Source organism: Thamnophis elegans, chromosome 3 (genome assembly GCF_009769535.1).
Source record: "Thamnophis elegans isolate rThaEle1 chromosome 3, rThaEle1.pri, whole genome shotgun sequence".
NCBI classification, from domain to species: Eukaryota; Metazoa; Chordata; class Lepidosauria; order Squamata; family Colubridae; genus Thamnophis; species Thamnophis elegans.
The window spans coordinates 106,356,998-106,377,554 of NC_045543.1; positions in this window are offsets into that span (position 1 = coordinate 106,356,998).

A 20,557-nucleotide genomic window follows, 5' to 3' on the forward strand; every position below is an offset into this window, starting at 1 on the left:
GGCTGAAATAGATGTAATCCTTTTTTGGGAAACTTAAGTAAGAAGGGTGTTTTGTTTATTTATTCCATAAGCCAAGAAAAATATTCAAGCAGTTATAAAAAGCTAGCTCCCAAGTACCCTCTGGAAGAGCTCTTTCTTCCATTGCTTCAGGAAGATGATTAAACCCAAAGATCATTCCAAAGGACCAGCCGTGCTGCAGCAAAATAATGCTTCCATTTCTTCTAAAAGTGGTGAACTACCAGCTGCTTTTTCTGGCAAGATCAGTCCAATTCTAATTACTCTTTAGTGTCTGAAAACATGCTGAGATATTAAAAAAAATAATAGGTCACCAGTACAATATATTTCCAAATGTTCATTAAAAATCCAAAATACTATATAACTTGTAATAGTCAAAACTCATTTACCTGAACCAAATTCTTCAACTTTTATTTTCATTGTCTTAATAGTTTACCTAGTGTTTTAGCTGGATGAGAATTAGGCAATCTGTAATTCATAATAGATTAGTGTAGTGACGTCCATACCAGAACAGTTAAAATTTGCAAGATGCTGGATAAAGCACTGTCATGTAAGCCACACCATTATTGTATTTGTGTCAACAATGAATGCAATGGATGTATGTCCATGGCCTGAAGCTATCCTTCAATGGGAATCAGTGTTGTACACAAAGACAAAGGAGTGGGATTTGATGGCATGGAAAGTAAAAGCCCAACTACTTCAAGTTACGACACTAGCTTGTAACAAGCATGGCGGAATTTTTCAAAATTAAGAAATAGGTAGAAGAGCCTGACAATTAATGATGGTACTTCATGGTTTAGAGAGATAATCTCTTCTTCATTGAACTCTGACTCAAAAAGGCACCTCACTTACAATTTTCAAAATATCCCTGGTTTTTTTCTTAAATACTCTTTCTAAAGGCAAACTGTCCAGGCTTTCAATCTCATTCTCTAAATATGGTAGAAGCTCAATTAATTTTTGGGCTTGTGTGCTTTTCTTCCTTTTACACTTATCCATTCAAATCAAATAGAATTTTTTTATTGCATTTTCAATCAAACATGTCATCTTCTTATGCCTGAACTAAGGCAGTGGCTTTCCTGAAACAAGCCAATTTCAATTTTTGTGAATATTTCTTGGACTGTGCTTTAGAATAGAATAGAAAAGAATAGCAGAGTTGGAAGGGACCTTGGAAGTCTTCTAGTCCAACACTCTGCCTGGGCAGGAAACCCTACACAGACAAATGGTCATCCAACATCTTCTTAAAAACTTCCAGTGTTTGAGCATTCACAACTTCTGGAGGCAAGTTGTTCCACTGATTAATTGTTTTAACTGTCAGGAAATTTCTCTTCAGTTCTAAGTTGCTTCTTTCCTTGATTAGTTTTCACCCATTGCTTCTTGTTCTACCCTCAGGTGCTTTGAAGAATAGTTTGACTCCCTCTTCTTTTTGGCAACCCCTGAGATATTGGCACACTGCTATCATGTCACCCCTAGTCCTTCTTTCATAAGACTAGACATATACAGTTCTAACAAATGTTCTTCATATGTTTTAGCCTCCAGTCCCCTAATCATCTTTGTTGCTCTTCTCTGCACTCTTTCTAGAGTCTCCACATCTTTTTTACATCATGGTGACCAAAACTGAATGCAGTATTCCAAGTGTGGCCTTACCAAGGTATTATAAAGTGGTATTACTTCAACTGATCTTGATTCTATCCGTCTCTTTAGCAACCTAGAACTGTGTTGGCTTTTTTGGCAGCTGCTGTACACTGCTGGCTCATATTTAAATGGTTGTCCACTAGGATTCCAAGATCCCTCTCACAGTTACTACTATTGAGCAAGGTACCACATATACTGTACCTGTGCATTTTGTTTTTCTTGCCTAATTGTTGAACCTTACTTTTTTCACCATTGAATTTCATTTTGTTAGATAGTGCCTGATGTTCAAGTTTGTTTAAATGTAATCTTAGTCTCAAGGTACCGAAGTCATGCCCAAGGTCTGTGTAATTAGAGAGGAACATTCCTGTACAGATGGTTAAATAATCATTCTGGAAATATTTAGGAAATAATGCATTTGATATGAGCAAGCATTAAGTTATCAAGAACAATTCATGCAAAGCTACAGTCCTGCTCTTTTGTTTCAGTTACCAATTTATGGTAGTTGATCTTGGAAACACAGTAAGACTTAGTGTATCTTGGTTTCAGCAAAGCATTTCAGAAAGTCTCCCACGATATCATAACAGTGAAGGTAGCAAAAAAGAAGTTATATTATACCACCATTTGTTGGGTTCTGTTGATCAATTTTATTCAGTTTAAATGTTTCTATTTCATTTGTTAGTCTATTGGAAAGAAAACAAACAGGCACAGCAGGAAATAAATGTCAGTTTTATGTTTTCAAGCTTTTTTGAATTGCTTAAGATGTAAAGGCCACTACTGGTCTTGCAACTTGCTTATGCTCCTATGATTTCTTGCTTTTACTAGGGAGTTTTAATAAGGCATCCAAGTAGATGAAATATATAGTTTTTATGTAGCACAAACACCTGAGAGGGTCAGCAGTCTTGCTGCTTTTCCTTTGGCTAGGAGCACTGTGTGAGGCACAGAGATCACTCACCTCCCTGCTACATATTGCAAATAGACCAGAGCACAGTTTGATAAGTCTTATTCTTTGATTTTGCTAGAGGCTTTTGGAAAGATACCGAATATTTTGAAATTGGTGTGTGTGTGTGTGTGTGTGTGTGTGTGTGTGTATCTGTGTGTGTAGCTGCAACAGGCATTTCAGCAATCCACCATAGCAAGGGAAAGATGGAAAGGTGATTGGCAGTCTGCTTGTGCTAACAATTTCAACTCTTTCTCCAGTGGCACCTCTACTCATCATCTGCCAATTGGGAAATCAGGGCTTCTACTTTTCCAAAGGTAGGATTAGTTTATTTGTTTTTTATTTAAAAAATTTATATGGCTACCAAACTGAGGACTGCCAAATGCAACTCTGGGGGGACGTACATAAATGTAAACAAAAGTCAACAGTTAATAGATGATCAAGAACTTATGAGGTAGGATTTCCTATTGTCCTGGTCCTAATATCCAGGGGAAGAATCAATTTTCACCTTTCTAAAAGTGATCAGGGTTGGGCCAATTATATGTTGAGAGGAAGGGGAGATCCTTCCAGAGGGCAAATATTCTAATGCCTAGGTCCCACATTGATTTAAATAAATTCCTTGAAGCATTTTCTTTCCTATTAGAAAATGTGGGATAGATAGAAACAACAAGAGAAATTAAGACCACAGCCCTGTCCTATGTTAGGGCTTTATATGCGATTAACAGCAACTTGAATTGCAGACAGAAGACTATTGGGAGGCAGTAAAAGTTGCAAAGTTTTGGTGTAACATGGTTCTGGTTGTACTGAGATGCACCCTCTAGATCATGGGTGTCAAACTTGATTGCATCATGTGATGTAACATGACGTATCACAATATTTTTAGCCTTTGCAGATGCAGAGTGGGCCTGACCATACGGGTGATGCATCCTGCCTTTGGGCCACCAGTTTGACACTCCTGCTCTGGATGGCTTTCAAAGGTAGCCCTATGTTGCTGAGAGATGATGAAAATATGAATGATTATAAGACAGAGAATTGGGTAAGAGCATATCTCAATCAACTCCCTAAGGCCTGCATAGTTGTAGTGAACCTAAACAACTTTAGTTATGAAGTGCCACAAATAATCCTCATAGCAATGCCACATGTACTTCCTTTGGTCTTCCTAATCCTGGATAAACCAGATCATCCTGAACAGAGGTGCTAACTGATACTTGGAGAGCATAACACTGACAAAAAATAAGCAGGTAAATAACGTGTTGCTTTTATAGCCACATGTTTGACCACAAGAAAGTCTCTTACCTGAGCTTGATTAGAGTCACTCTTCATTTTCCTTCAGTGGAAAAACCATATTGCACCTGTGCAAACTCTGCAGGCAGGCATTTTTGTTTTGCTACTTCATCCTCTAAAGGCTCTCCATAAACTAAAGCACCCACTTCAGGTTGTGTGCAGAGAGAATCTGCACAAATGCAATATGGTCCAAGGCCATTGTCACCCTCTTATTCCAAGCAGCAATTGAGGCTTTAAGCCAAATTGTGCATCAACGACTCAGGGACAACCCAATTCTTTCTGAAACCTAATTAAGTTTTTTTCAGGTACATGGTGAGGACTGATCCTTCTCTCCCTGCAGTAGAAATGCCACAATATCTTTTTCTATTCACAATGTTCCTTAGTGGAGTTTATTGGGGAGCTGCAGAATCCATTCTTTCAATTCGGAATAAAAATTGTGTTATTTACCTTCTCTCTTTGGTGGGCACCTTATCAGAGGTTGCGGGTTTGGTTTGCCATCCCCATAGCAAGAAAGGGAGCATGTCTATAACATTAACTAAGATCAGCATAATGCTAATGCATTCTATCAGGTTCATTACTGATAGCATGAACAATCAAATGAATAATATGGCTCACAACTGTACAAAATAGGCTTCTGTTGTTGCAAACAGGCCATATATTACAAGAAAGTGAAAAAAATCATAATTATCTTTTTCTTGTTATTTCATATAACATAGTTCTGTTCAAGAGTTTCAGGTTTTTATATAGAGTTTGAAAGGAAGTAAAGTTTCTATGTAGCTAATTCTTGTCCTGCAAGAGAACAGCCTGAGAACATAACATCCAGAATTTGTTGTCTTTTTGGGCATCCTGATGGACCAAGATGTCTGTTTCTACAGAGGACTGACTGTTCAGTTCATTGACAGTTCAATAAAGCAAGCCTGGCCAAGTGAAGTATGCAATAGAATCGTGAGAGACGGATGTTCTCATTAGGTACCGGTCAAGGTGCATTAAGGAAATGAGGTGAATGGAATTTTGTTTGCTGCAAGCAGCTGTATACTTGACATTCCAAGACATTGCTCTTATTGGTGAGCAACATACGACCTTCATTAATCAACTTACCTTTAGCTTGAGAAGTATTCTGAAGCTTCCATTGTGCGCATTTTTATAAGGGAATGATACATATCGAATGAAGAAAAGTGCACAAAAGTTATTAAAGAAAAGCCTGATGCAATGAACCCAAGAGAATGGTGTCCATATATCAAAGGCATTGTCTGTCACTTGATCTGCACACAGGAAATGCAAGATTCCAGGCAGATGAGAGCTGAAACCAAAGTCCCAAAGTCCTCACTTGTGCAAATGATTATGGGCAGATGTTTCACTTCACATTTCAGAGTATTTCAGCTCTGCACTCTGCACATTTTACAACCTTGCTTCTGTAGATGAAGGAGAAACAAATATTTTTAGCCTGGATGGCAGAGACAAGAAAAAACACAGACAAAAATCGACTAAGGAGCAAGTAAAAAAAATCTGCTTGAGGGAAATATTCTTGATTGATATTTGAACACTGCAATTCATTTGTTGCTAAACAACAGTTGTTAAAACAAAGTTAAACTTGTTGAAAGCATTTTTTAATGACTGAGCATAGAGAATTCATGAAAAAATTCTAAGTGTGATAAAGAGGATTATAATATGTGTAAAGATGGGAGACCTTGAGTTTTTGTTTAAAACTTTTAAGACTTTATACAGGTGAAAGAGGAAGGGAAAACCAAATATATTTATGAAACACATTTTCCTAATTTTTGCACTATTGTATTAATTGGAAAGTGAGATCAGCATAAGTTCTTGACTTATAAACAGCTCCAGCAAACTATGTGACAGATATACATAAGAATGGGAGAAGATACAGCATTATCCGAGGGGAATTGAAAATAGACAAGAGTCATTATGTATCTCCCTATATTTTTCAGGGCCGCGGTGGCTTAGTGGCTAAGATGCTGAGCTTGTTGATCAGAAAGATTTGCAGTTTGGCAGTATGAATTCTTAGTGCTGCATAATGGAGTGAACTCCCATTACTTGTCCCAGCTTCTGCCAACCTAGTAGTTCAAAAGCATGTAAAAATGCAAGTAGAAAAAATAAGAACCACCTTTGATGGGAAGCATTCTGTGTGCCTTTGGCATTTAGTCATGCCAGTCACATGACCACAGAGACGTCTTCGGATAGGCTCTTCAGCTTTGAAACAGAGATGAGCATTGCCCCCTAGAGTTGGGAATGACTAGCACATATGTGCGAGGGGAACCTTTACCTTTTATCTATATTTTTCAAACCAACTTTGTTTAACTGATTCCACAAGCTCCCTGAAGAGTCACCAACAGGCTGCTAGATCTATTGCACCATAGCAAAAATGAAACTCACATTGTTTGTCTATGTACATAGGATATTATTGTTTATCTGATAACAGTTCAATCTGCACTTTGCTTTGCTGTGAGTTGCATTGATTGTTGAATACAGCTCTTATCCACAATTACACTTACTTCCAATGATGGGGAAATTAAAAAAAAACACCACAATGAATAGAATATAAAGTATACTCTTGGTTATTATGAAGTGGAGTTTCACCATAGATGTTTTCATTAGAAGAAGAAGTTATAGAAATGAACATCTATCTGTATAAAGCAATATCTTAGTGTTAGATCAGGTGAACGGATGAGGCAGACTCAGGCTTCAGTAACAACAGCTCTTTATTAAGTGACAACTATGTACAATCCGGCAAAGACTCTGTCTGGCAGCAGCCCTTTTATAGGGAGCTGTCAGACCCTTTTGACCAATCAGATTTGAATGCTATTCCTGCCGGAACAGAGGACCTTGGTGGAAACTACTATACTGATTGTCAGTATGTAACAGCCTTCCCCTCTTAGTTGGGTTTGTCCAGCTTGTGACGTAGTCACGCAGGTAAGTGAGCTTTCTGGTGGATTGCCCAGGCCTGCGCAGTTCAGTGGGTGCTGGATCTTCGGTTAGGTTGGATGGACCTGTTGTCTCCCTGGCTTTGCCTGGTGGAAGCTCCTGGAACTTTCCACAGGGTGTGGCTGGAGTTTCTGGAGCCGGTTCGCTCGGCCCTGCAACCTCATCAGATAAGTACCCCGGTACCTTTGGGCTTGAGACGTCTGTGGAAAGAGTGAATTTGTGCTCTTTTGGGTAGAGTTTTGGGTAACTCGTGCAGGAGTTACCCCTGCTTGTCTAAGGTTGGATTGGGAGAGGTGGCCACAGAGATGCTCAATATGCCACCTCCAAGTTCGACTGTCGTCGAGCTCCAATTGATATGAGCGAGGTCTGGTAATGCCTGTAACCATGCCAGGAATCCAGAGGTAGTTTTGGGCGTAAAATCTATCCCCTACACTAAAATGTCTAAGTTTGCCAGTCGAATCTGGGAGTGTAGCAGCAGAGTAGTTTGGGTGTAGCTGGTCTAAGGGCGTTCTTAGCCAGTGACCCATTAGAAGCTCAGAGGAGTTTTTCCCGGTGGTAGCACTTGGCGTGATGTGCTAAATGAGGAGGAATTGATCAACCTGTGTTTGCCAATCTCTCGGCCCCATCCTAGATAGGGCTTCTTTAGCAGATTGCACCATGTCTCCACCTGTCCATTACTGGCCAGATGAAATGGAGTGACCAGGGCGTGCCTGATTCCCTGCAATGCTAAGAAGGTCTCGAATTGCATGGCTGTAAATTGGGGCCCATTGTTGGAGACCAAGACATCGGGTAGACCATGAGTGAAGAAAAGTCTCCGTAGTGCCTTGATGACCGCTTCTGCCATGGTAGTGGCCATGAGGACTATCTCTAACCATTTTGGGAAGGCATCCACAACTACCATGAATACCTGGCCATGAACTGGGCTGGCAAAGTCAATGTGCAGCCTAGACCATGATGCTTGAGGTCATTCCCACTCCTTAGTGGGCACCTCTGGGGCAGCTGGTCTGGACTCCTGGCACGGTGTGCAGGTAGCCACCCATTCCTCAATCTCCCTATCAGAGGTGGGTTCCTACCAGTTCGCACCTATTCGGTAGAACCGGTTCATCAAATCTACCGAACCTGTTAGAAGAGGTTCCACCAGTGGAACCGGAAAGCAGGCCACACCTACAGAAGAGGTTCCAAATTTTTTTGAAACCCACCACTGCTCCCTATCCATGTTAGGCTACCACACGTAACTCCTGGCCAAAGATTTCATCTGTACAATTCCCAGATGCCCCACATGGAAAGCTTCTAATACTGTAACAGTTTGGTAGGAACAACAACCCGGTCCCCCACAGCAAACAATCATTTACAACAGACATTTCATCTCTTTTAGCAAAGAACATTTTAAAATCTGGCTCAATTGGCCTCTTGGGCCACCCCCTCCATACCCAGTTCAAAATGCATCTAAGAGTCCGATCTTTCTCTGAGTGGGTGACCTCAATGGAGGAGACAGGACCAGCCTCAAGGCAGTCTAGGAGCAGGACTGGTGTCTCAGAGGTCAGATTGGCAAGCAGTTCTGGTAAAGGGCACTGGCTGAGGACGTCAGCATGCCTCAAAGTGGTGCCAGGTCGATGAATGAGGCGGTAATTGTAGGCCACGAGGAAAATAGTCCAATGAGTCATCTGCAGCAACAGTGAAGCAGGGGTAGGCTGGTCCCCAGCCAGCAAGCCCAAAAGTGGTTTATGGTCCATGATGATCTCGAAATCACAGCCATACAAGTACTTATGGAACCATTTTACACCAGCTACCAAAACCAGAGCCTCACGGTCCAGTTGACTGTAGATCTGCTCGGCAATTAATAGGGTGCTTGAATAGTAGGCGATGGGCAGCTCAGTTCCATTTGGCATGCAGTGGCTGACAAGAGCCCCGACGCCAAACGGGGAAGCATCACAAGTCAGCACAAGTGGTAGAGTCTGGTTGTACTGGACCAGGAACGTGTCTGCTGACAGCAGCCTTTTCACCATGGCAAATGTGGCAGCTTCAGCTCTGCCCCAGGTCCACTTGGCCTTTTTGCTGAGGAGCCGATGCAAAGGCTCAGCAACTGTGGCTTTCTGTTTAAGAAAGACACTGTAGAAGTTAAGGAGTCTGAGGAATGCCTGCAGCTCTGTCTGATTGCGAGGTGTAGGAGTGTCCTGGATTGCCTTAATTTTTTTGTTTGTGGGGTAAATGTCAGAGCCATCAAGTTGGCACATTAGTTTGGCATTTTTCTTTTTTTAATTCTGGTAAAAACAGTCCTAAGTCTTTTGAATAATTGCTCCTTATTTGCAGCCGATACCAAAATGTCATCAAAATAGGGGACGATTCCTGGTATCTCCTACAAAAGCCTTTCCATGATGCTTTGGAACAATCCAGGGGCTATACTAACGCCGAATCATAGCCGAGTGCATTTAAAGGCACCTCTATGCATCACAATGGTTTGGGCCTCCACCGTGGTGCCATCCATAGGCAACTGTTGGTATGCCTGTGTCATGTCCAATTTAGCGAAAACTTTTCCAGGGCCTAGTGAATGTAGTAAGTTCTATACAATGAACAAGGATAAGTGCTTTGTTGTAAAGCTTTGTTTATTGTGCACTTGTAATCTGCACAGATGTGGACTAACCCATCTGGCTTGACCAGGGTCACTATAGGGGTCTCCCAACGTGCGGCTCTAGGATTCCCTGGCAAATTAATTTGTCCAATTCAAGATCAATTTTGGGGTGGAGAGCAAAAGGGACTCTCCTGGGCTTCGGCCTAATAGGGGCTATGTTGGAATCCAAATTAAAAGAGATTGGAGTCCCCACATACTTAGACCAGTGCCAAAGATATCCTTGAACTCCATAAGGAGTTTTTCAGTGCTTTCATCACGAACGGTGTTGATTCCGGCCAACCCAAGGCCCAGGGATTCGAACCAGTCCAAGCCTAGGAGGCTCTGCGGGGCTCTGCCGACCACCATCACGGGAGCAGTTCATTGAAGGGCTTGAATTGCACTTGGAAAGTGCCTTGGCCAAGAACTGGGATTCAGTTCCTCTGGTAGTCACTCAGGCATAGGTCTGGAACCCTCCTCAAGTTGGGGACAGCTTTCTTAAGACATAATGGTCAGTGATGACCCTGTGTCAATCTCCATGGACCATGGAGACCTTTCAAGGAGGATTGTGACTTTCAGCTTTTTGGCCCACGTCATGCAGGCTTGACCGATGGTGGTCTGGAATGTTGCTCTGGGTTCTGCCCCTGGCTGCTTTGGTCACGGTTGTTATGCTCCTCATCCCTACGGTTTCGGGTGTGCAGGTTGGCTCTTTGGTTGTCTGGGTGCGGTGGGGAATTTGCTCCTGCAGACTCTGGCAATGTGCCCTTTTTGTTCACAGCGCTGACAGATGGCATCCCGGAAACGGCAAACTAATCTCTGGTAATTTCATCCACAGTCAGTGCAAGGTGAGAAACACAATTCAAATTTCCACGCCGATTCTTTGTGGTCAGTGCGCATGCGATAGATGTTGTCATTGCTGGCTGAAGCTTCTGGCTCCGTAGTCTTGCGATGCACCCCTGTAGTTTTGCATGCACTGTTTGGATTGCTTTGTCTCTGTAGGGTTTCCGTTGACTTGGTGGAGGACTCGGTAGCCCTGGCTTCGTCCAGGGCGATCTGTAGAGTGAGGTTGGTTTTGGCGAGCAATCTCCTCTGTAAACTAATGTCCTGAACACCACATATAATTTGGTCTAGCAAGAGTTCGTCTAAGTCTCTGAATTCGCAGTAGGCCTCAGCCTTTCATCTTATCTTGGCAAGTGGATTTGAATTTGCACTTTAAGATGGCTGCTCGATGCTGTGCTTCACCCCGGGCTGGATTGATTTGCTGGATTGTTTCTGCTCTTTTGGTGCCTAGTTGTCTTCCAATCCCACCTTTGTCACCAGTGTTAGATTGGGTGAATGGATGAGGCAGACTCAGGCTTCAGTAACAACAGCTCTTTATTAAGTGACAACTATGTACAACGCAGCAAAGACTGTCTGGCAGCAGCCCTTTTATAGGGAGCTGTCAGACCCTTTGACCAATCAGATTTGAATACTATTCCTGCCGGAACAGAGGACCTTGGTGGAAACTACTATACTGATTGTCAGTATGTAACACTTAGCTTTTTTCAAACAGTGATTTTCAAATCCTAAAAGAGGTCATTTAAACACTACTGCTTACAGAAATTCCTCAAGAGAAAAAGGGGAGAAAAATGTAAGGATGTAAGGAAAGAAATTATGTAAAAGACCTTAGTATCATTTATAGTTTCAACTATGCGCCTCAGCTAGAAACAAGACAGTCACAAAATATTGGAGACTATTTGTTTAACCCCTGTCTTAACCAGAAAAAGTATAATCTCCTGAAATCAACAAGACTTGATTTTTGAGACAAACTGTCCCTAATTGGCAAAGTCCATTTTGTCACCAGGTTGTACTGGCAGAGGTCTTGGCTGTAAAGAACCAAATTAAGCTTCACATCCACATTGTCCTTATGGAAACTGTCTTTTATTTGTCTATTGGTGTCGAATGTACACCAAACTGCCTAAGATCATTTTTTTTTCACAAAGGAAACATACATATTCACATATACACAGACATGCATACAAGTGTGTGTGTATGTGCATACCCCCACCACATAAATGCATGTATTTATTTTGTCTATGTGCGTACATCTACCCACCCACATATTTACATATATTTCTGAGTAAGAGACTAACATTTTCTTAAGACTTGCTATAACCATATTTTAAGACTATCCACAATAACATTACAAGAAGCCTGGTCCTTCCTGCTAAAGAGACTGGGAGAATTCCCCTAATGTGCATATAATGATCTGAATCAGCTACATTCTATTATTATTTCTTGCTTTAGCTACTTTCTTCCTCATTAATTGTACTTCACCCCGCTACTGTAGATTCTTTTGGAGTCTCTACCTAAACTTTTTATTGATTTGATTTTCCTCCCCAGGTTGCTTCATCTAATTTCGTCCCACTCTACCCTTCAATTTACTTTTTCTACTTTCTACTTCTTTTACTTCTTTACTCAAAAATTCAGCATGAGATCAAAGAGGGAAAACCCAGCAATACAAATTAAAGATTTGATGGGGCTTGAGTGTAACTAATAAAAATGCTTTTGCATTAACCAGAGTTGCTAACAGCACTTAATGGATGGCAATCTTCAGCTTCTATTACTTGAATAAGGGGAATAACAGCCTAAGTGTGCATAGCGGGTGTAGCAATTAGTGAAGATTTTTTTTTTTTTGCTAGATTGCTCTTCAGCACATTCCACATATTCTTGTACATGCTGTTTTTTTCATGGTAGTCTTATGCAAAACATGACATTTCAATTTTAATTTGTTATTGTTTGTTACGCAAGTTTCTGAACATGTATATTGTATAGTATCAACTTGATCATCCCAAAATGGGGGCATAATCTTATTTAAAGTGGGTAGACTTGCGAGATTGCTATTTCCAAGAGTTTACTTGCTTTCATGAGAGAAACAAAAAACAAATGTTCAAGCAAAGTATACTTGATTACACCCACTTAATAATCACAATGAGTTCTCACAGATTTTTATCACTTTAACAAATTTGCTGCCCTCTATCTTTCGCCTTCACGGAGAACAGTGAAATCTTGATTTTCTGGCCCATGATTCAGAGGATTTTGGACACATAAAATAAACATTTTACTTCAGATTCCACCCTCCCCCCCAAACAAAGGATAAAGCCTATTACTTCTGAAACAGTCTGGACACTTTACAGTATGTCATTTAAGTCATTTGCATCAATTTACATCATTTGCATCATTATGGAAATTGAACTTTATTTGTTTTTGTTTTTACAGTTGTTGGGTTTCAACGTTGTCCTGATGGTTTTTATGGCTTGTGTTATTGATTATTCTTTCTTGCAACATAGCCACATATCCATATGCTTCAGTTTTCACCTGGATTTTCAAGACCCTTTACACCGCCTCCCCTTTGTTATTTTTTTTTCTGGATGACTTCATCAGCCATATCCTATTTCACTTATATGCTGTGAGAACAAGAAACTTTCTTTGTCTTGGCATTTTGCCAGAGGCTTTCCTGTAGATGAGGCTTCTACCACCCACTGATTTGCGGGCAAGTAACTTCATATGCTCCCTGCCTGGATTCCTAGTGGGTCTGGACTTTTCTTTGGTCATTGACTTGGATGTAGGGATCCAGGCAGAATGGGAACTTTCTGGCAACTTGGAGTACTGCATATTGAGACAGCACAGGAGAGCACAGAGGCAAATCACTTCGATGAGCATAACAGGATGGTGCGCCACTTGAGGTGATAGTTGTGTCCTTTCAGGTCATTTAGGCAGCAGGAAACAGCACACCTACCAGATCCAATCCCCGCTTGCTCATCTTGACTATAAATTGCCTTTTTATTTAGTTTAATGAATGCTGGTGCAAAATTTCACACACCTAAACCTTCCTCGAGGATCTGAGGTTTGAATAGGCCCTATTCTGAAAAATTAATTGAAAAAAAAGGCAGGATCAAGGAGAACCAGTCAGACCAAATGTCTATGGAGAAACTCTGTCATCCAGGTCATGGTTGTCCCAAAGGTGCTTTTTCAAGAGGCAACTGTTCAACTGTTCAGCAGTGTTCCAATATCTCAGGGGTTGCCACAAAGAAGAAGGAGTCAAGCCAAAGCATTTGAGGGTAGAACAAGAAGCAATGGGTGGAAACTAATTAAGGAGAGAACCAACTTAGAACTGAGAAGAAATTTTCTGACAGAACAATTAATCAGTGGCACAACTTGCCTTCAGAAGTTGTGAATGTTCCAACACTGGAAATTTTTAAGAAGATGTTGGATAACCATTTGTCAGAAATGGTATGGGATTTCCTGCCTAGGCAGGGGGTTGGACTAGAAGACGTCCAAGGCCCTTTCTAATTCTGTTATTCTATTCTATTCAACTGGACTTTCTTGTTTTTCTATGAAGATGCTTCACTTGTCATCCAAAAAGCTGCATCTGCTCAGAGCTGAGTGACACCTAATATGTAGCAAATTCTATATATTTCTTTTCTTATTAGTGTCCATATTGTCAATACAACCTGCTCCCTCAAAAGGAGCTTATTTATTTATTTATTTATTTATTTATTTATTCATTCATTCATTCATTCATTCATTCATTCATTCATTCATTCATTCATTCATTCATTCATTCTGCTGCCCATCTCACTATCCAAAATGACTTTGGGTGGCTTACAATGCCAGAGTACAATCAACTTTAGCTTTGATATTATTTTCTATTTTGCATTCCATGGCTGACAGGATACATGGCTGAGTGGCAACCCTTTCTCAACCTGGTTGATGTCTGTCTTAATTTTCTTCCCTTTTGTCTTTCTTCATTAAAGTTCAGCTCAGCAGCCCATTTCCACTACAATCTTGAATCTGTTTCTGAGACTCATTTAAATACAGAGTTCTATCTCTGACTTTTATTTGATAGTAAGCTGTACCTGAAGCTATCTATATATCTACAAATAGTTAAATTTATGTGAAAAATGTGTGAATTAAAATCTGGAGCAGCTCATAGCAGTTATAGAAAATTTTCCATTTATAATATTTTCATCATGTTGTCTCCCCTTCCCCCCAAATCTATTGTAAACTAAATGTTAACCTTTCCACTATGTATTTCTGAATTAGCTGAAGCACTATAAACCTCAGGAAAAATTCCCTGCATTTTCTTGGAGTGATGCAGTCTAATCTGACTGTAGAGGGAAGAGTATATGGCTTTTTTTTTTTCCAACTGCCATTCTGCTAGGCTTCTTACCAATTTTGGAGAACAGAATGGATACATTGGATACAGATTGGCTGTACTTCAAATGTTAACAACCACCCAGTGTTACGATGACCCAGCTTTGAACCAAAAGTCATTTCCAGTGTTTCATTTATATATACAATTCCAGCACAATTGCTGCATATTGTTACATCCAACTATTTGGATTTCAGCCTAAAACAGAAAACAGAGAAAAAGATCAGCACTTTTGTACAGACTGATTGACCCTGATGTCCTGGTGTGATCAAGATGGAGTAATTTATTGTTTGATAAAAATGAGTTGATATTCATAGGCGAAACGCATTCTTCCGTGCTGCTGGAAAATATCTATTCTATTCAAAGATCCCTGGTGGTGCAGTGGTTAGAATGCAGTATTGCAGGCTACCTTTGCTCACATTGCCAGGAATTTGATTCCCTCAATCCTGACAGCTCCAGGTTGACTTAGTCTTCCATCTTTTCGAGGTTGGTAAACTGAGACCCAGATTGTTAACTGATGACTCTATTAATTGCTTAGAGAGGACTGTAAAGCACTGTGAAGTGGTATATAAGTCTAAGAGCTATTTTTATTTCAGTGATGTCTACATTTTGCATTTGTTAACTAGATTTGGGAAGATTAGTTGAGTTTAATTAAATGTACATCTACCATTTCAATATTAATTACATGAAGTTTCCTGAAAATTAATTTTTACCATTTATTTTTGCTGGGAGGAAGTTTGGAGTTAATTTAACAGATATATTGAGATGTAGTAGATTTTGTTAATAATAATAACAACAAGAACAACAAGAACAAGAACAACAACAATAATAACAACAACAATGTTGCTTATTAAAAGAAAGTGTAAGAAAGATTAGGCTAGATAGCTATGATGAGAAATATATTCCAATTTAGTCCATTGTACCTGAATGCATTTATTTTGGAGAGGGCCCGTAAGAACTAGTCTCTGCTGAATTGATTTAAAGAATCTCTGGCAGTAGGACTAGAGTAGTATTTGACTGCTTCAAAACTTATTCAGTTTGGTACTTGAAGCATTTTGACACAAAAACATTGTCTCAGTACTCATTGATTGGTACTCAACATGCTGCAATAGGAAAGGGCGGGTGATCATGGAGAATGGACAGGAAGTTGTCCATGCTGGGAAGGTCACTGATATAGAAAAAAGACAGTCAGAAAGTCCTTCCAAGCTGAAACAATGGGTCAAGTGCTAAGTCACGTGCCTTGTTTGGTGCTCATCATTTTTTGTAATTGTCACACCTCCTGGAACCAATTAATGATAAGTGCTGAGGTACCACTGTAATTTAAAAATGATGGATATCTATATTCAGGATTAAGAGAATAATAGTCCATTTCATTCTATGGAAACAGATGTACTCCAAATCTTTTTAATCCATTAAAGAAGTTATAGAAGGCTTTAGCACACTACATACATTAAAAAGTGAAAATATGATATTGTCTTGTACAGAGGCAGCATTAGGGATGGCTTGAATTAGCCAATATAATATTTTATATTATATTATACATTATACTATTTGTCCATGTAAAATTACGTCTTTTCTTGAATGCAAACTATTGGCATTTTGATTTTAAGAATATTCTTAGAAATAAAATCATACTCTATAAGGTATATTCACTTATTTTGCTGAAAAATCAGTGTGGTAGTGAGGGACCAATAACTGTACTTCAATGAACCATCACTTTATTCTCTCTCTCTCTCTCCTTCCTTCCTTCCTTCCTTCCTTCCTTCCTTCCTTCCTTCCTTCCTTCCTTCCTCCCACCCTTCTTCCCTCCCTCTTTTTCTCTCCCTCCCACCCTCTCCTCCCCTCTCTCTAGCACGCACACACCTTTGAAATTGTACGTTGTATAACTGCTTCAAAAAAAATAGATTTCAGATTTTTGAAGTTTTACTTGTATGATTGTAATAAACTATTGCCATCTGTTTTATAGGCTGTTATTCTTAATACTAAATGAGATTTACTGGATGCTAAATCCAAGTTGTCCTCACACTTAACTTCATTATGGAAAGTTAACACCTTTGTATCAAGAAGAACAGAAAATTACCAGAAAAGAGGCCTTTTTGAATAGAGTAAAACCTACTTCACAATTTCTGCTAAATATCAATAGCAGTTCTAAATCTTTTTCACCAAGGATGCCCTAATTATTAATGAATCATAGTTTGACTAACTGGATTTGTTTCAAAGTTTTTACAGGTAGTCTTTAACAATCTTAATTGGGACCAGAGTTTCTGTTGCTAAGCAAGGCAGTTATTAAGTGAGTCACACCTGAGTTTATGACTTTTCTTGCCATGTTTGTTAAATTAAGCACTGTAATTGTTTAAAGTAAATGTAACTGTCCCCATTGGCTTTGCTGACTGAGAAGGTCACAAATAGTGATTGCAGGGTCCTGGGATGCTGCAACTGTTGTAAATCCAGGTTGGTTGTCAAATTGCTCAAAACATGTGATCATAGGAATGCTGTGAGAATTGTGAGTATGGGAACAGTTTTTCCCCCCAGTGCCACTGCAATTAAAACAGTCACTAAATGAATGGCTCAGTGGTAGGTTCCAGACCCCGTTCCAACTGGTACAATTGGAACGGGCCTGGCATCAGCCACATGGATGCGTGGTGCATGCATGCGTTGTAGCTGCCAGCTATGCTTCCGCAAGCCTCTGCGATGCTCCAGCTGCTCATTGAAGCATTGCGCAGGTGCTGTACACACCATGCATGTGCGTGGAAGCACCGAAAGCTTTAAAGGGACAGGTAAGGAGCTCGGGCAGGCAGGTGGGCCCTCCGTACTGGGGCGTACCACTTGCAACCCACCACTAGAATGGCTGTAAGTTGTGGACTACCTGTTTCAAAGTAAGATACTAAGTGCTAGCTAAGTGAATTAAATTAGTTTGACAAAATTTAAACCACTTAAGGCTTCCAAAGTTTTGCTCATAAAATAATGACACAGGAGCGAACATGGTAAATCCATCACTGAACTGTATGTAATAGAAGCTCATGACATTTTAAATATTACACCCACTGGCCCTATTTGAACTAGTGAAGTACTGCATACTTTGAAGGTTTGCTTTACTACCAGTTTATTTGGATAATATGAACAATCTTTCCAGCAGCATCCCCAACAGATGTGTTAGATTACAGTTTCCATCACCATCACCCAATTTGGGGAATACTGCTTTTAGTATTTCTTTAACAGATTTTCCTCAGGCATTAGTGCTAAATTGGTCTGGGAAAAAGACTTCAGGATGTTAGCTTCAGGTTGTAAATATACTGTGCTCTGTGTTTATTTCCTGCATGTCCAGACATGCATGGGAAACAATAATCTAACTATATAGTGTATTAGTTAAAGGCTGACCAATTGACTTCCCATTGTTTCTTTTTCCCTACTGAATGCATTTGTGTGTGATGGAAAGAAACTGTAAAATAGAATGCCGGAATTTTTGGCCTCTGGGTATCTTATGACAGGCATCAAAATGTCAGTTTAGTGCATATTTAAGCATAACTTCTAAAAAACATTAGAAAGTTTTTAAACTATGACAAATTGAAAGTATTAATTTGTTGAAGAGCCAAGGTGGTGCAGTGGTTAAATGCAGCACTGCAGGCTACTGCTAGATCAGCAGGTCAGCGGTTCAAATCTCACCGGCTCAGGGTTGACTCAGCCTTCCATCCTTCCGAGGTGGGTAAAATGAGGACCCAGATTGTTGGGGGCAATATGCTGACTCTCCTTAAACGGCTTAGAGAGGCCTGAAAGGCCTATGAAGCGGTATATAAGTCTACTGCTATTGTTTTAGGAATAATTTAAAACAACTGTGATTTTTTTTGTCCAGTTCTGTGCACACAATTTTATAGGAAAAGCAGGGATGGAAAGAATGGGAGTCAATTTTTTTATATGTAACAGTTTAATGTAACTGTTTTTTCATTGTAGGGGAAGAAGATGACTAGAAAGATATCTGGGAATAGGGTTTAGAAACAGGACAATCTGATACCCATAATAAATGCTTTAGCTACAAGAATGAGATTATATTTCTGGTTTTGGATTCATTTCAGGTTTATAGTGTTGAAGGGATTTATGCATATAGCAACTGATCCTTGAGTAGTGTGATAGTCTTTTTCCTTATGAAGTGCTCTTGGCTGAAAATGTAATGTGAATTATTGGTAATGTGGTTTGGCAACACTTCGAATCATTCAGTTTCACAAACAGAAGAGAAAGATTAGCATGGCAGGAGTGTAAGTCACTGAAAAGCAGCTGTATGTTCTTTCTGTCTAAGTGCCTAGATCTGCTTTTCAGCCCTGCCTGTAATAAGAAAAGCTGGGCTGAATTGAAGAATGCAGCTGAGCTGGAAAAATTTTCTAAACCTCAAGTTGTATTTTTACTGTCTAATCTTGGTTACCATGTTCTCTTTTTGCTCATATGCATATTATTTGTTCACAACAATGTGAAATCACAGCTGCCAATTTGTTAATTAGTGTTGCTTTTATACACATCAAGTTCTTCCCAAGAATATGGGATGCCATAATGTATCAGTCTAGTATACATGAAGATCCAAGCAGTCTGGCCTTTTAGCTAGAAATGGATGGAAATTTGCGGCCAAGGAATTTTTGGCATTATACCAAGTGTGCCATAATTTTACCATTTCAATTTTTAGAACTTGATACTTTGTGATCTTTTCCAATCCTTTATCTTCTACACTATCTACCCTCTCTTCTTTATTATTAATGTGATTAATTGAACAGTCAGCCAAATGTTTAGACTGGATTCAGCATTTTTTATCAACCTAATGAGTCACTCCCAAGGACCTAGGATAGGGAGGATATTGTTTGATGTATTAAAGAGCCAAGGTGGCGCAGTGGTTAAATGCAGCACTGCAGGCTACTGCTAGATCAGCAGGTCAGCGGTTCAAATCTCACCGGCTCAGGGTTGACTCAGCCTTCCATCCTTCCGAGGTGGGTAAAATGAGGACCCAGATTGTTGGGGGCAATATGCTGACTCTCTGTAAACCGCTTAGAGAGGCCTGAAAGGCCTATGAAGCGGTATATAAGTCTACTGCTATTGCTATTGCTATTGCTATAAAGGTATTATTGCAGGATGTAGGTTGTTCCAAGTAAAGCTCTCTTTTGCAATTGTTAGAGGGTGATGTTCTTAATACCAATAATGTTTCTTTCTGATCCTAGCATGCTGATTTATTTTCCAATCTTATCTTTCATTTTGATGATGCACTAATTGGCGCTTTTCTTATTTGCTGATAAAATATTTGCAAGATATTTGGTTATAACTGCATTGTTGTTACACATTAATTGGTTTGTTTCTTAGAGTAAGCTGGTGCTTGTATTTGATATTATAGTGTTGACATTTTCAAATACTTGTGGTAGTTGTTTCTTTGTAACACGTTTCAATACACTCAACTTATTCTGTTATTTTTATGTTTTTTAGATGCTCAGTTATTCTTTGTTTCAATCCCTCTTATTTTTTAGTTAGAGTGCTTTGTTCTTTCTGAGGAGATGGAAAGGAAAAGGAAAGAAAAAGATGCCTGGTATGAGAATGTAAATGATTCAATAAATATGCTGGCTTCCTCTACTATGAACTCCTCCTGGTTTGCCTTTACACTCAACTATTTATAGCAAGGCTTTAATTTCTTTGCCCTATGTAATTCTTTGTAGTTCTGCCAATTCTACCTCTGTGAAAACTTTGTTTATTCTTATTTAAATTTATTTTTGCATTGATTAAGTATACTTACATATTTCTGTTAATTTAGTGTTCCATTTGGAGGTTGGATTTATGAATTATTATTAGCAACGATAGTTATATGAACCTGGTAAATCCCCATGTCTTTAGATGCATTATGTTTGTGGATATCTACTGTTATAAAGCATTTACTATGCAGTCTCCTGAACTATGTGGCTACTGCTGTAAACAAGAACAATAGTGT